This window comes from Rhinatrema bivittatum, chromosome 6, assembly GCF_901001135.1.
Source record: "Rhinatrema bivittatum chromosome 6, aRhiBiv1.1, whole genome shotgun sequence".
Lineage (NCBI taxonomy): Eukaryota > Metazoa > Chordata > Amphibia > Gymnophiona > Rhinatrematidae > Rhinatrema > Rhinatrema bivittatum.
In genome coordinates, this window is record NC_042620.1 from 319219614 (window position 1) to 319232817 (window position 13204).

The window sequence follows — 13204 nt, forward strand, 5'->3', positions numbered from 1 at the left end:
CTCCTTTTACCGCGGGCCCTAATTAGCATATTTTTATTTACTGGATCGCACGCACAGGACACTGGCCTGGGGGCTCGCCCGCTCTCTTGCATTTCTTTCTGTATCGGCCTGTAATGTTGCTATTACAGATGGTAATACAATATAGAAATAGAACTGTATTTCTTTATTCTCTTATATTCTAATTTCTGGTAAAGAAATCTCTAGCTGTAGAAAGCTGAGCTGCAAAATCCAGCCCCCCTCCCCTCCTTTTTGCTGAGAAACACTAACTACACAGCATAATATATTATGCTTAGGCTGGCACATATAGTTACAGACAAGGAAAGGAATGTGTAAGGATGTATCTCCTCCTACATCCCTCCCTGCACCTGATTCTAACAAAGACTTTTTCATAGCAGTACAAACTAACAAGAAAAATTGCCATTTAGGAACAGCATGTAGGCAGACAGGATGAAGGACGCAACAAAAGCACATCCAATTTTTAGGTTAAAATTGAAAGTTGAAACTTGGCATTAGAATATGTTGTTTAAGCAAAATGTAAGAAGCATGGGAAGTCTGAAACGCATGAGAAATGCCTGAAGCAGAGATAACGCTGAAATGAAGGCATCAGATAGGTTGGGTATCCTGAGATGGGGAGTAGTAAAATGATAAGCGAATGTTCAATAGTAAGTTGTTTTAGCTTTGTGGGTGTGCTTACTTCTGGGTGACACCTGTACTTGCAAGTTCGTAAAATAAAGAAATAAATTGTCTCACCAACTCTTTGTCTTCACTATATAATTTTCTGAGAAGGTGCAATACCACTTCTTACAGTAGTAACTGCCGTTCCGTGCAGGTTATCCCCATGTTTCTGTTAATGGTATTAGCTGCTGCTGCCTGCAGGTTACCCTCATTTTTCTGTTAAGGGTATTAGCTGCCATTCTGTGCACATTACCCACATGTTTCTGTTATGGGTAGTAGTTTCCATTCTGTGCAGGTTACCTCCATGTTTCAGTTAAGGTTAGTAGCTGGCCTTCTGTGCAGGTTTCTCCCTTCCCACCCCTGGGAATGTCTTCAGAGGCAGAATGCACAGATGAGGCTTGGGGGCGGGTTTCCTCCTTTGCCACCCCGAGAATCTCTGGGGGCCAGAATGCCCAGGATGGAGAGGGAGGAGTGTTAAGGCACTGACTCCCTGTCCACCCCCATCCCTTGCAGGCAGCAGAGAGAATTCAGTGCCACTGATTTGTCCTTTACATGCCGGCAGCCTCTGCCTGCAGGTTTCTGCGGTGGGATAAATGTATAACCTCCTTACGGCCGGGAAGCAGGAAAAAAAGACCCCACTGCTGTGGGTCTGACTGTGCCTTAGGGCTGCTGCCCGTTTCTTTTCACACGTGCCCAGAAGACTCCGGAAGCTTCCCAGCTCTGAATGGCTAAAGAGTGGTGACGCTTCCTGCATATTCGGGAAGGGGGCGGGAGGTGGCCGCCTCCACCCAGCTCTGATTGGCTAAACGCAGAGACACTTCCTGAATATTCGGGAAGGGGGGAGGGAAGTGGCCGCTACCACCCAGCTTTGATTGGCCTGTGCGGGCACACCTTTCCACGAATGTTCCCGATGGTTGCCGGGGTATCCAGAAATACTGTGCTCTGATTGGCCAGCCCTGCTGGCTTGATGGTTAGGCCGTGGTGAGAGCAGAGGAGGAACTCTGTCAGCTGAACTCCGCCCCCTTGCATGAGCCGGCGCCATGAATAGCAGAGCACAGGGTTGGGGGAGTAGCAGTCAGCAAGAGAAGCTGGAGGAAAGGTTTTAGCTGTTGCGATCTAATCATCTCCAGCGCTTATCCTGACACAGAGCGGAGACCCGAGATGTCTGCGCCCAAAGGAGTGGCTATGGGCACCACCTACTCCTGCGTGGGGGTGTTCCAACACAGCAAGGTGGAAATCATTGCCAACGACCAGGGCAACAGGACCATCCCCAGCTACGTGGCCTTCACGGACACAGAGAGGCTGATCGGGTATGCCGCCAAGAACCAGGTGGCCATGAACCTCCAGAACACCATCTTAGACGCCAACAGGCTTATCGGCAGGAAGTTCGACGATCCCATGGTGCAGTCGAACATGAAGCACTGGCCCTTCCGTGTGCTGCACAACAGGGGCAAGCCTAAGGTGCAGGTGAAGCACAAGGGGAAGGCGAAGACCTTCTACCCGGATGAGGTTTCCTTCATGGTGCTGACCAAAATGAAGTAGACTGCGGAGGCTTGCCTGGGGCATTTGGTCAGTAACGCGGTCATCACAGTGCCGGTTTACTTCAACGACTTCCAGCACCAGGCCACCAAGGACGCTGGGATGATCGCTGGCCTGAAAGTGCTGAGGATCATCAATGAGCCCAAGGCGGCTGCCATCACCTACGGCCTGGACAAGAGCAGCCGGGGAGAGCGCAATGTCCTCATCTTTGACCTGGATGGGGGTACCTTCAATGTCTCCATCTTGACCATCGATGATGGGATCTTCAAGGTGAAAGCCACGGCGGGAGCACCCACCTGGGAGGGGAAGACTTCAATAACCGAATGCTGAGCCACTTCATGGAGGAGTTCAAGAGGAAGCAAAAGACATTAGCCAAAATAAGAGGACAGTCAGGAGGCTGAGGACTGCCTGCAAGAGAGCCAAGAGGACTCTGTCATCCAGTACCCAGGCCAGAATTGAAATTGACTCCCTGTATGAGGGCACTGACTTCTACACCTCCATTACCAGGGCTCGCTTTGAGGAGCTATATGCTGACCTCTTCAGAGGAACGCTTGAACTGGTGGAGAAAGCCTTGAGATATGCTAAGATGGCCTAGGCTCAGATCCACGACATTGTTCTGGTTGGGGGATCCACCCGCATTCCTAAAATCCCGAAGCTGCTCCAAGATTTCTTCAATGGCTGTGAGCTTAACAAGAACATCAACCCAGATAAGGCCATGGCCTACGGTGCAGCTGTGCAAGGAGTTATCCTGATGGGGGACAAGTCTGAAAATGTGCAGGATCTGCTGCTCCTGGATGTGGCTCCATTGTCCATGGGTCTGGAGACAGCAGGAGGCGTGATGACCACCCTCATCAAATGCAACTCTACCATTCCAACCAAGCAAACTCAGACCTTCACCACCTACTCGGATAACCAGCCTGGTGTCCTGATCCAGGTATATGAAGGTGAAAGGGCCATGACTAAGGACATCAACCTATTGGGCGTTTGAGTTGTCTGGAATCCTGCCTGCTGCTCGTGGCGTGCTGCAGATTGAAGTCACCTTTGACATTGATGCCAATGGCATCCTAAATGTCTCTGCCATGGACAAGAGCACCATCACCAATGACAAGGGCCGGCTAAGCAAAGAGGAGATCGAGAAGATTGTGCAGGATGTAGAAAAGTATAAAGCTGAGGACAATGGCCAGCGGGAGAAGATCTCTGCCAAGAACTCCCTTGAATCCCATGCCTTCAATCTGAAGAGCACTGTGGAGGAAAGGAAAGATCAGTGAGGAGGAGGACAAGAGTGTCCTGGAGAAATGCAACCAGACCGACTCTTGGCTGGAGAGCAACCGGCTGGCTGAGGAGGAGTATGAGCACCAGCAGAAAGAGCTGGAGAAGGTGTGTAAGCCCATCATCATCAAACTCTACCAGGGCGGGGTGCCAAGAGCCAGCTATGGGGCCCAGACCTGCCGTGGCACCTCTAGCACCGGTCTCATCATTGAGGAAGTGGATTAAACAGACTGTGATGGACATTGAAAGGACTTATTTACATTTTGATAAAAATGAGATCGATGGCATAAAGTTATATCTGTAAAGGAGCACATCCAAAACTTCTCTTTGCGGATGTGGAGATTGAGGGCACAGAGATCCAATATAGGCTGCAGCCCCTCATCTTCTTGGGGATAGGGAAGTACTGCAAGTAGAACCCATTCTGGATTTTGGGCATGGATACCTCCTGAATTGTATTCTGTTGAAGCAGTTGTTGAACCTTGAGATACAGAAGAGAAGTTTGGGATGGGTTGTGGATAGATGTGGAGGTGGTGGCCTCGAAATGAAGTTGAGGCGATATCTCTGTTCTACAATGCACAAGACCCACTGGTCGCTGGTGATCAGTCTCCAGGCCGGAAGACAAACGTAGTTCCCTCCCATTTTGATAAGTTGGAGCAGGGGGTGTCGAAAACTGGGTGCTGGCTGTTGCTGCTGTGACTGCTTCTGTTGGCAATGCTCCCTGGGTAAAAGGCGGGAGACCTGGCCCTGAGATGCCCGTTTGGTCTGGGGCAAAGGGGGAAGATGGTATTGGTATGGTCTGAAAGACTTCCTGGGGTAGTGTGGCTTTCTGTACAAGTAGTAGGATTGTCTAGGGTGAGGCGGAGCATCATCTAAGGTTGATAAGAACTGCACAGCCACATTTTGCTCTTTAATTTGAGACACAGTTTACTGGAGCCTTTCTTTGAAGAGGGTATCCCAAAGGCATGGCAGATTGGCCAGTTTTTCATTGATGTCTTTGCGGATGTTGCTCACCTGAAGCCAGGCCATACAGTGAGCACTTATGGAGACTGCCGAGGTATGGGATGAGGTGTCAAAAGACCCTTATATACTGAGCGCAGTAGGTGACACACAGCCTCTTCCAAATCATGCAAAGGGGTAGGCGTGATGGGTTCTCCTGACTCACACCACAGAAATGATTTCAGATTCTGGACATACTCGTAAATATATTGGACCATATAGACCTGGTGCTGTTATTTGGGCCATTAACATGGAGCCTTGGAACACCTTCCTGTTCAGCAAGCAGTTATCTTTCTCAGGTGGAATGTTTGATGGGAGATGGGCTTTGTGAGGTCTCTTCATAGCTGATTCCATGACTCAAATTTGTGGGGAAGGCGGACGACTCCAGGTCTAGACTTATTCATATGGAATTTGAGATACAGTTTCCGGGCCATCGCAGGCCCTGAGAAAGCGGTCTCCCACATTTCTTTTAGCAAGACGGCATCTCAACATTTTCTGGATAGGCAAAGCTGTGGGTTCTGATGGAATATCAAGTACTTTAAGCGTACCAAGGACCTCAGGGCTTGGGTCCAGATCCTTCCGAGCTTCCACTTTGAGCGCTGTTCCCATTTTTTCAATGAAAGGGACTACATCAAATCCGCAGGTGGGGAAGAATGATCTAGCAGCTCCGGGGCAGGATCTGAAGGAATACCTGTAGAACTTGAAGGAGATTCCCTTGGTGAAGCAGGAGCCAACCATGTAGGAGAAGGTGATCTATATGGATTTCACGGAGATGTAATTGGAGGTGTAGCGTGCTTCCATTCCCCAGAGGAGAAGGAGCAATGATCTGAGCGGGGCAAAGGAGACAAAGATGGTGCCCCCAGCCTGGCTGCCTCTGGTGAGGCTGGAACAAATGGATAGATGGGAGAAAAACTAGGCGAATCTAGTACAGAGAAGAGTGAAGAGAAGGAGTGGATATCGGTGATCTGCTCCATCGCTTAAGAACGTTTCCCCGGGGTTAATGGAGGGGCATCTTCTTCCGATACCATAATGGGTTCTCCTTCCAGAATGGCAGGGGAAGGAGAGAATACAACAGGGCTGGAGTCTGAAACCAGAAACATTGAGACAGGAGTTATGGCACAGGCAGTACGCTGATGATAGGTAAGGGCAGGTAAAGGAATGGGCCACGCCAATGAAGGGGTGGAGCTGTGTACTTTTGTGTTAGTAGCGCAGCATACAGAATGTCCTTGCAGCCTCTACCCCCGGTTGCTTTGGAAGTACTGGGAAATGTATGTCGTGACGTCATGACTCATAAATGTCATGGATTGTGGTGAAGACAGGTATGGGTCATGATCTTTATTGGAGCTGGTGGAAATTAGCAGGGTAGGTTTTGATGTTTGCGCCCGGTCAGGTTCTTTAAGTGGAGTAGGACGAGTTGAAGGCTTTGAAGCCAGTTTGGAAGCCACATGCTTTGCGTGAAGCTTCTTTTGCGCTGAAGGCTTTGGAGGATGTGTCAATGGAATCGGCTTCGACAAGGTCCAGTGGCTATCTCCGGCATGAGTCAATGAGCCACCTGTCTTTGGCACATCTGGCCTTTGTGATGCAGAGTGCAGCAGGCGATGCAGCGGGTAGCTCGATGCCAAGTGTATCGCACTCTGTTGTTGTTTTCACCTTCTTGGGCAGCACAGCTGCAGCCTGTGTCAAGTGTGTTGACCCCTCTCTGTTTTGATTTTGGGGGCTTCTGGCTCCTTTCCTCTGATGCACCTCAGCGCAGTGTGAAGGTGACTTCACGCTAGTGACTGATTTACTGCCATTGGAAGATTTACTCTTGCTGCTTCCTGAGGTTGAGGGAGAGCTGTGTTGGAGTCTGTGGGACTCTATCTTCACTGCTCTGGCCCACTACGCTCGTGGGGACATTTGACAACAGAGTTGGCAATTAGCCTGCTCATGGTCCGGACCCAGGAATAGGTAGCAGCGGTCATGACCATCTGTCAATGATGAAATCTGGCTGTATGAGCAGTCCTTGAAACTGTTGGCAGCCCTCTGACTTTTTCTTTTCAGGCTCGCAGAGTGAGGTGAAGAGAAATTTGAGAAAATGTAAGTAACACCCAAGAAAACTTGAGACAAAAAATAGCATCGCTGCAGAGCGCAGATAGAAATAGACTGAGGAGCTACGTCTAGAATGCCCATGTGGGAATTCCTGCGCATGCCCTGTAGAGCTGCAAGCTCTACTACGTGGGAGAGACAGTTCTGTTCTGTGACACCAAGGAGCACGCTACCAGAGAACATGGGTCATTCAGCCCTCCTTATTGACGGAAAACTGGAACTAGCTCTGTTCCCTCACCCCACCCGCTGACAGGGTATTGTTGCTGTAATGAGTGGGCTAGGTAAGTTGGGAGGGTATTATAAAATAAGGGGAAAAACATACCTGGCTGATTGAGAATGAAGGGTCATGGCAGCAACTCCCATCCCTGATTTTGACTGAGTTGAAGGCCCAAAGGAAAAGGATGGCTACCCACCCAAGAAAACAGTAAGTGGCAGTGCATAGCCTTGGCCTGGTTTTGAATTAATACCATGATTAGGATGCCGCTTTCTTATACTGCTGAAACCTATGTATGGGTATGCTTTTGCCTTTTTATGGTGAGAGTTACAGGTTTGTGGAAAAATTAAAGGGTTGGTAAATGAATGTGATTGCTGGTAACAAAGTAAAGGCAATGCCATGCTAATGGAAAAAAACAAAAACAAACCAAGAGAATGGACTTATTTTCATTGTGCATTCTAATTTTACACTTTTAAAATATTTTGTTTTTGCAATAGAGGGAGACACGCAAGCTTTAGGGGCACACAGTAAAATGAAACATTTCAGTGAACGAGCTGCAGCGAGCATGGGTGAGAGGGGTGGCTTTCTGCAGGGTTGTCTTGTTAACCATGGTTTGGAAGATAGACCGATAATAGCCAACACCCCTTTAAAAAATTCCTGTAAACCAAAAACAAGTCAACTCGAACAAAAAGATGTTCTTGTAGCCCTGTTTGTTTAGCAGAGGATTAGAGATTCTGTGCTGTCTGTAATTACCTGTGTAAATAAAGTAGATTCTGTATCCAAAGGAGGACATCAAACAGGGGTAGCAAAGTCCAGCTTTTGCAGAATATATTATTTCATTTAACAGCAGTAGCTCACTTTAGCAAGGACTTCCACTTATGTCTGTGCTGCAGACCGTTTCAAATGCATATTAGCTAAACTTTAAAATGGTGCCCTTACATAAAAAGTGTTTTCATTTCTTCAATGCCACTGCATGATAGTGGGCAAAGGTAGGTGATAATAACTCTCTTTGTTTAGGAATCAGGTTCATTTTAGATTTCTTCTAGGACTGCTGTTGCTGTAACACAAACAGAAAACAAACACCACAAGTTTTATGGTTGTGCAGATGTTCTCTGCCTAGCATGATGAATAGGGATGGGTAACATTTTTAAATGAAATTTTTCTAGGACTGACCTTTGCAGATGTGGAGGGTGCCATTGGTGATTAGGGCTAGCTTTAGGCTAATCAGCACCTTCTGTGAAAACTGAACTTAGTGTTGCTGCCCATCCCCCACCACCCCTGCTTTCCTTCATTGTGGCAGCTCTGGTGCCATGTTCGTCCTATAGCAGTGGCTCTGGTCTGGTATACCCATCTCCCTGCCTCTCAACCCACCCCCTTTCCTTTGCCCAGCACTAGCATCCCCTCTCCCCTTGTTTTCACCTCCTCCCCGCAGCCTCATTCTTCACATATCACCAAAATGTCCTTTGATGACCTTCGGAGAGAGGAAACTCACCCCAAGATGAGATTTGTGCAATGTTCTCTCCACCTAGCTTGATGTTAACCAGGTAGAGTGTCCATCAAGCTAGGTGGAGAGAACCTTGCACAAATATCATCTTGGAGTGAGTTTCCTCACTCTGAAGGTCATCAAATCTTCACAAGAGACCACTGTTCAGTTCGTACGTCTCACATTGAATGTCAAAGCGGCCCCCAACCCCCTACACTAATACCTAAACCTCACCTCGAGTTACTAGTTGGGCCTCCCATAGGGAAACAAATATCTATCTAGAGAGCAGACATTATGGCTAGGTGTTCTCTCTCTCTCTCTCTCTCTCTCTCTCTCTCTCTCTCTCTCACTCTCTCACTCTCTCAGTGGTTGTATGCAGGAAATACAACAGTTTGGCACTTACCACAAAGTATGCAAACTTCATCACAATTTGTAAGGCATTTTGATAAATCCAGGCCTAAGTGAAGTAGAATGGTATTACTGATCTATACTGGACTGCCAGAAGATGAATTCTAATGATAAGGAATGCTATTTGTTGCTGTAATGTGCTGTTATTTTTTGTGAACCTTTTTAGTGTAGAGCCTGTGGCTTGGAGTTTAGTTAAGTGCCTTCTGTTTTATTGCTGAATGAATAAAGTGGTAAAGTGAAACCACCTTTTCATGCTTGGACTTGTGAAGCAAACGGGTATAGATAACCTTATACATATCAGAATTGTTTAAATATCAGATAAGATTCAAGTTCAGTTCATGAGGATACACCTTTGATGTAGATAATAGGAATCTTTATTATAGCAGCTTAAGATATACAATGGTTAAATATGGTAGACAATTTTAATCTTTTTATTTAGCATAGTAAATCATTTTTTGTGACAATGCTTAGAAAAACCTATATCTGCTTAATCTTAACTTGCATTTGAAAGATTCATAGCATCTAAATACCCAGCATAAAAGTAGTAATTAACTAGCTAATCTTATGTACATCAGGAATGCTAGCGACATCTCGCCACATCTGGCTCTGGACAGTCTTCGGCTCCATTGCTCTCTGCTGCAGTCAGGTTGCCTGTCTCAAGGGGTCTTCCCAGTGGTTTTGTTTGGCATGCATGGGCAGCCAGCAGTACTCCTGGCTGACAAGCAGCAGGTTGACAGATTGTCACAGTCCCAGGGCACAATCTTGGGACACTTACAGAAGATTCTGTAAATTGTAGCCGACTAGAGGCAGCCATGTACACTAATTTGGCTTGTAAAGTACATGTCTGGTGCATGGTGCACAAGTTATTCTGCAAGTAGCAAGCAAGAAAGAGAGATGAACAGAGCAGGGCTGCACAGGGAGCTCAGATTCAAAGCTTAGGCTGGAAGCTTCAGTGCTTTGTTTCCAGCTTCTGTTTTTTTAAGATCATCTGAGCTTATCTACCCTCCATGCAGATGCATAGGATACAGAAATACATATTTTGATTGGACATTACTACAATCCCTCAGGCATAGGATTGGTGGGTTTCAGAAGCCGTTTCTGTCCTAGCTGGCAAATTCTCCCAGATCTCAGGTGGATGATAGCAAGCTAAATGATACCCAGTTATCCAAGATGGGCCTCTTAATTAAAACAATTATTCAAGGCCATCCAATTCTGCAAGGCTGTGTAGTGTGGTACCAGCCACTTATAAAGAAATGTTCAATTTATCCAGCAGTAACTGCTTCGCAGGTGCAGCTTGATATTTGTTTCAGAACTGTAAGAGCTATCACATGTTACTCAACTTCCATTATATGTTGTTCAGTCTGCGTTCAGTTTGGTTCACAGTTATACATGCTGTTTATTCAGGGTGATTGTCTAATCCCTACAGCCTGAACTCATTTCCAGGGTTTAGGTTTGAGCGAGGTGAAAGTTGCTTTCAGCTTTGTTCCTGTAGGAAAAAGATAAGCACCTGGGGTGGGGGCCCATATAGTCAGCCACAGAGAGGGGATGGACTCCGTGTCTTATGAAAGATGGACCATGAGCCTGGTCCACTACATGAACTGCTCCACCACATTCTATCCAGTGACCAAGGAGGGGTTTGGAACTCATCCACCAAGCAAAGGGCTTCCCCAAACTGTATTCCAACATTGCATCTGTCTATTCTTTAACTTTGTAGGGTCTACCTAGTTCCTATTGCAACAATACAGTGCAAACTGTGGAGAACACAGACAAGCAAGTTTGCAAGTACTGTGTGAATTGATCAGCATTGAGGCTTCAAGAAGAAAGATTTTAGGCAGTGTCTGCAGGGTTGCTGAATCTCCTTCCTCTCCCCATCCCCGAGGTCTCCTCCCTGTATTGAAATTTGAAATCATTTCTTCACCCCAATAAAAATAAAATAAATCATACTAATAGTTATAATGTAAAATGACTTAATTTTTATAATGTAATGTAAAAGAGGGAAATGTTTGCCAATTTGCTTCAGAATTTTTAAATTTATGCCACAGGATCTACCCTTGAGCTGCCGCAGGAAATTAGTGGGGGACCGTGCCTTAGATCTTCTGCTCCTTGTTGTTCAACCTTGAGTGGGGTGACAGCACCAAACAGTGCCTAGGGGCATCTAAATCTGTCACTGGCAGAGGTTGGGGTTTTTTTTTTGTTTTTTGACTTGGTAGTTTCCTCCGGCTCTTTTGGACTTGAAGCTCAGTCAGAGCCAAGGCTGGGACCCAGTGCCATGAGTCTTTGTTTGCAACTACCTAGGACTTGTTTCTTCTCTATTATATCCCCCCTCCCAGCTTTCTTAGTCCAGTCATCGCTGCAGGAGTCCTGCCAGCTAGGGACCTCAGTCCAGTCACCAGGTGTCGCCACCTCCACCCCAGGGCTATAAATGCTGCCTTTGCAGCTAGCACAGCCCCGGCCAACCTCGGGAGCAGAAGACCTGAACTGGCAATGAAATCCAGGTCTCTCAGCACGGCAGTGCACAGCATTGCCACTGGGCCAGCCCAGAGAGTTTCTGACCAGAATAAGTTACTCACTCACGGTAATGCTTGGGTTCCTTCAGAGACAAGGAAAGGAATAAAAGAGCAGAGAATTTCTTGCCCCACACTTCTGACCACTCACCACCAATATTTTCAGTCATGGCAGGGAAAATGGCAACCTGCTCACACCACCCTAGGAAAATAATGTAAGTTCTGCAATAGTCTTGCTGCCATGTATGAAATTTGTGGCAGATCGCTAATAAGGCATGAGTAAACCTGCAGGTTGTAATTTCTTTCAACCCTTTCTCCCCCCGCCACCCCAAAAATAACATATCTGTCACCCAGCTCCCCATTAGTAAAATGAATTAATGGTGGTCAGAATGGGTTGTTTGCGGCATAGGCACAGTTGCTGGTTTTGCAGTTAATATTTGGTGGATTAGTATTTTGTAGATCTAATGTAAAGGTGACTGGGTTTCTTCTCAAATTCTGTGTATGAGGAACAACCACAACATTCCATGATTCTGACAGATTTCAAGCCAGATCCTTAAATGTATAAGAAGTGAATTGACCTGGTATCAATTAGTGAGAAATGCAGCTCTTGCATGCTTTGAGTCTTCATGAATTAACTCATTCTGATAGATTTTTTATTCTTCTCTGATCTCTGTATTGTCTTTGGAAAAGATTAAAGGAGGGACACAATAGCCATGTCACATTGTTCATTGCTGTCGTTAATTCTTTTGATTCTGCATTGGTTGACATATACCATTGTAGAATAAATTATTAAGGCCTGGACAGTTTCTCCCTTAAAAATAAAGTAATCACTCAGTAAATACAGTAAAGCTTATCTTATATTTATTTGGCCTGAATACAAACATGTGCAGGGAGAAGACCAATGTCATTCTGCCTGATGCCAGAACTTCACAGCTTTTTTATATGCTTTTACAGTTCATTGCAGTATATGGCAACGCACTGACAATCATGTGCATCCCAGGTGTAAATACCACACAAAAACTGGAGAGTGGTAACAGTACGTAAACCGCAGATCACAACTCTACTCGTGACAGTAAAACAGCAGGGGTCAAAGAAGCACCAGTAAAAGGGTCAAGTTTCCTAGCACGCTTGTTACGTCAGAGATGCTGTCTATGTGGCCGATGTAATAAGCAGCGGTGTAATGCTGGCGCATGTTTCAGCATGTAATGTGTTCACATTTCTACATGCAAACCCTAGGTAGGCATGTAATAGTGTTTGTGCGCAGGAAAAACACATGTACAAATCTGCTTACTAACCCGCGGCTGTTATGCGCGAGTGCATGCAAATGGCATGTGAACGAGGGAATTATCTATTCACGCGTGATGCAGGGATCCACGCCAGCTGGGAAAGTGGTTAGTGCGGGTGTTTTGGCGCCTGGGTCAGAGCACGAGTTAAATGAAAGTGCTGCGAGTCAGGGGACCATTTTCCTCCATTGCTTGCATTGGTGTGGTGTGGTGGTGTATCCATGCAGCTGTGGTGCGATCATGGATTATGTTCATCTGTTTCTGATGCTGTGGTATATCTTGGGGATGCTGGAGCCGGATGTGGTGAGAACTTGTAGACTGAGCTCCAGGGCTATCATGGGTCTGTACAGTGAGATCAGAGAGGACATAGATCCACTGGCATTGTGGACATGCCATTTCAGGCCTGGTGAAGCTGCACAGAGCCCTTCGGTTTTTGGCTACCGGCTCCTTCCAGAACCCCATGGGTGTGGTGGCTGGCATGGAGCAATCAACTTTCTCCGGTCAGGTACCGAGGGCCATGCTGAAAGGGGACAAGCAAAGTCCTTAGGTACCCATGGCAGCGTTGGGAGTGGCAGGAGATGAAGAGATCTTTTTTTGATATCGCCAGTATGCCTAATGTGATGGGCGCTATTGATTGTACCCATATGGCTCTCATCTCTCCTCATGACAGAGAAATGGCAGACTGAAACAGGAGTTAAAGGCATTGGGATCCTTGTAGAGGTAGTCAAAATCAAAACTCAAATCAGTG

General features: G+C 46.6%; 1 pseudogene; it reads left to right on the top strand.

The window, feature by feature from the left end:
• The first annotated feature begins 1836 nt into the window (after positions 1 to 1836).
• LOC115093312 lies at positions 1837 to 3708 on the top strand (annotated as a pseudogene).
• Positions 3709 to 13204: the final 9496 nt, after the last annotated feature.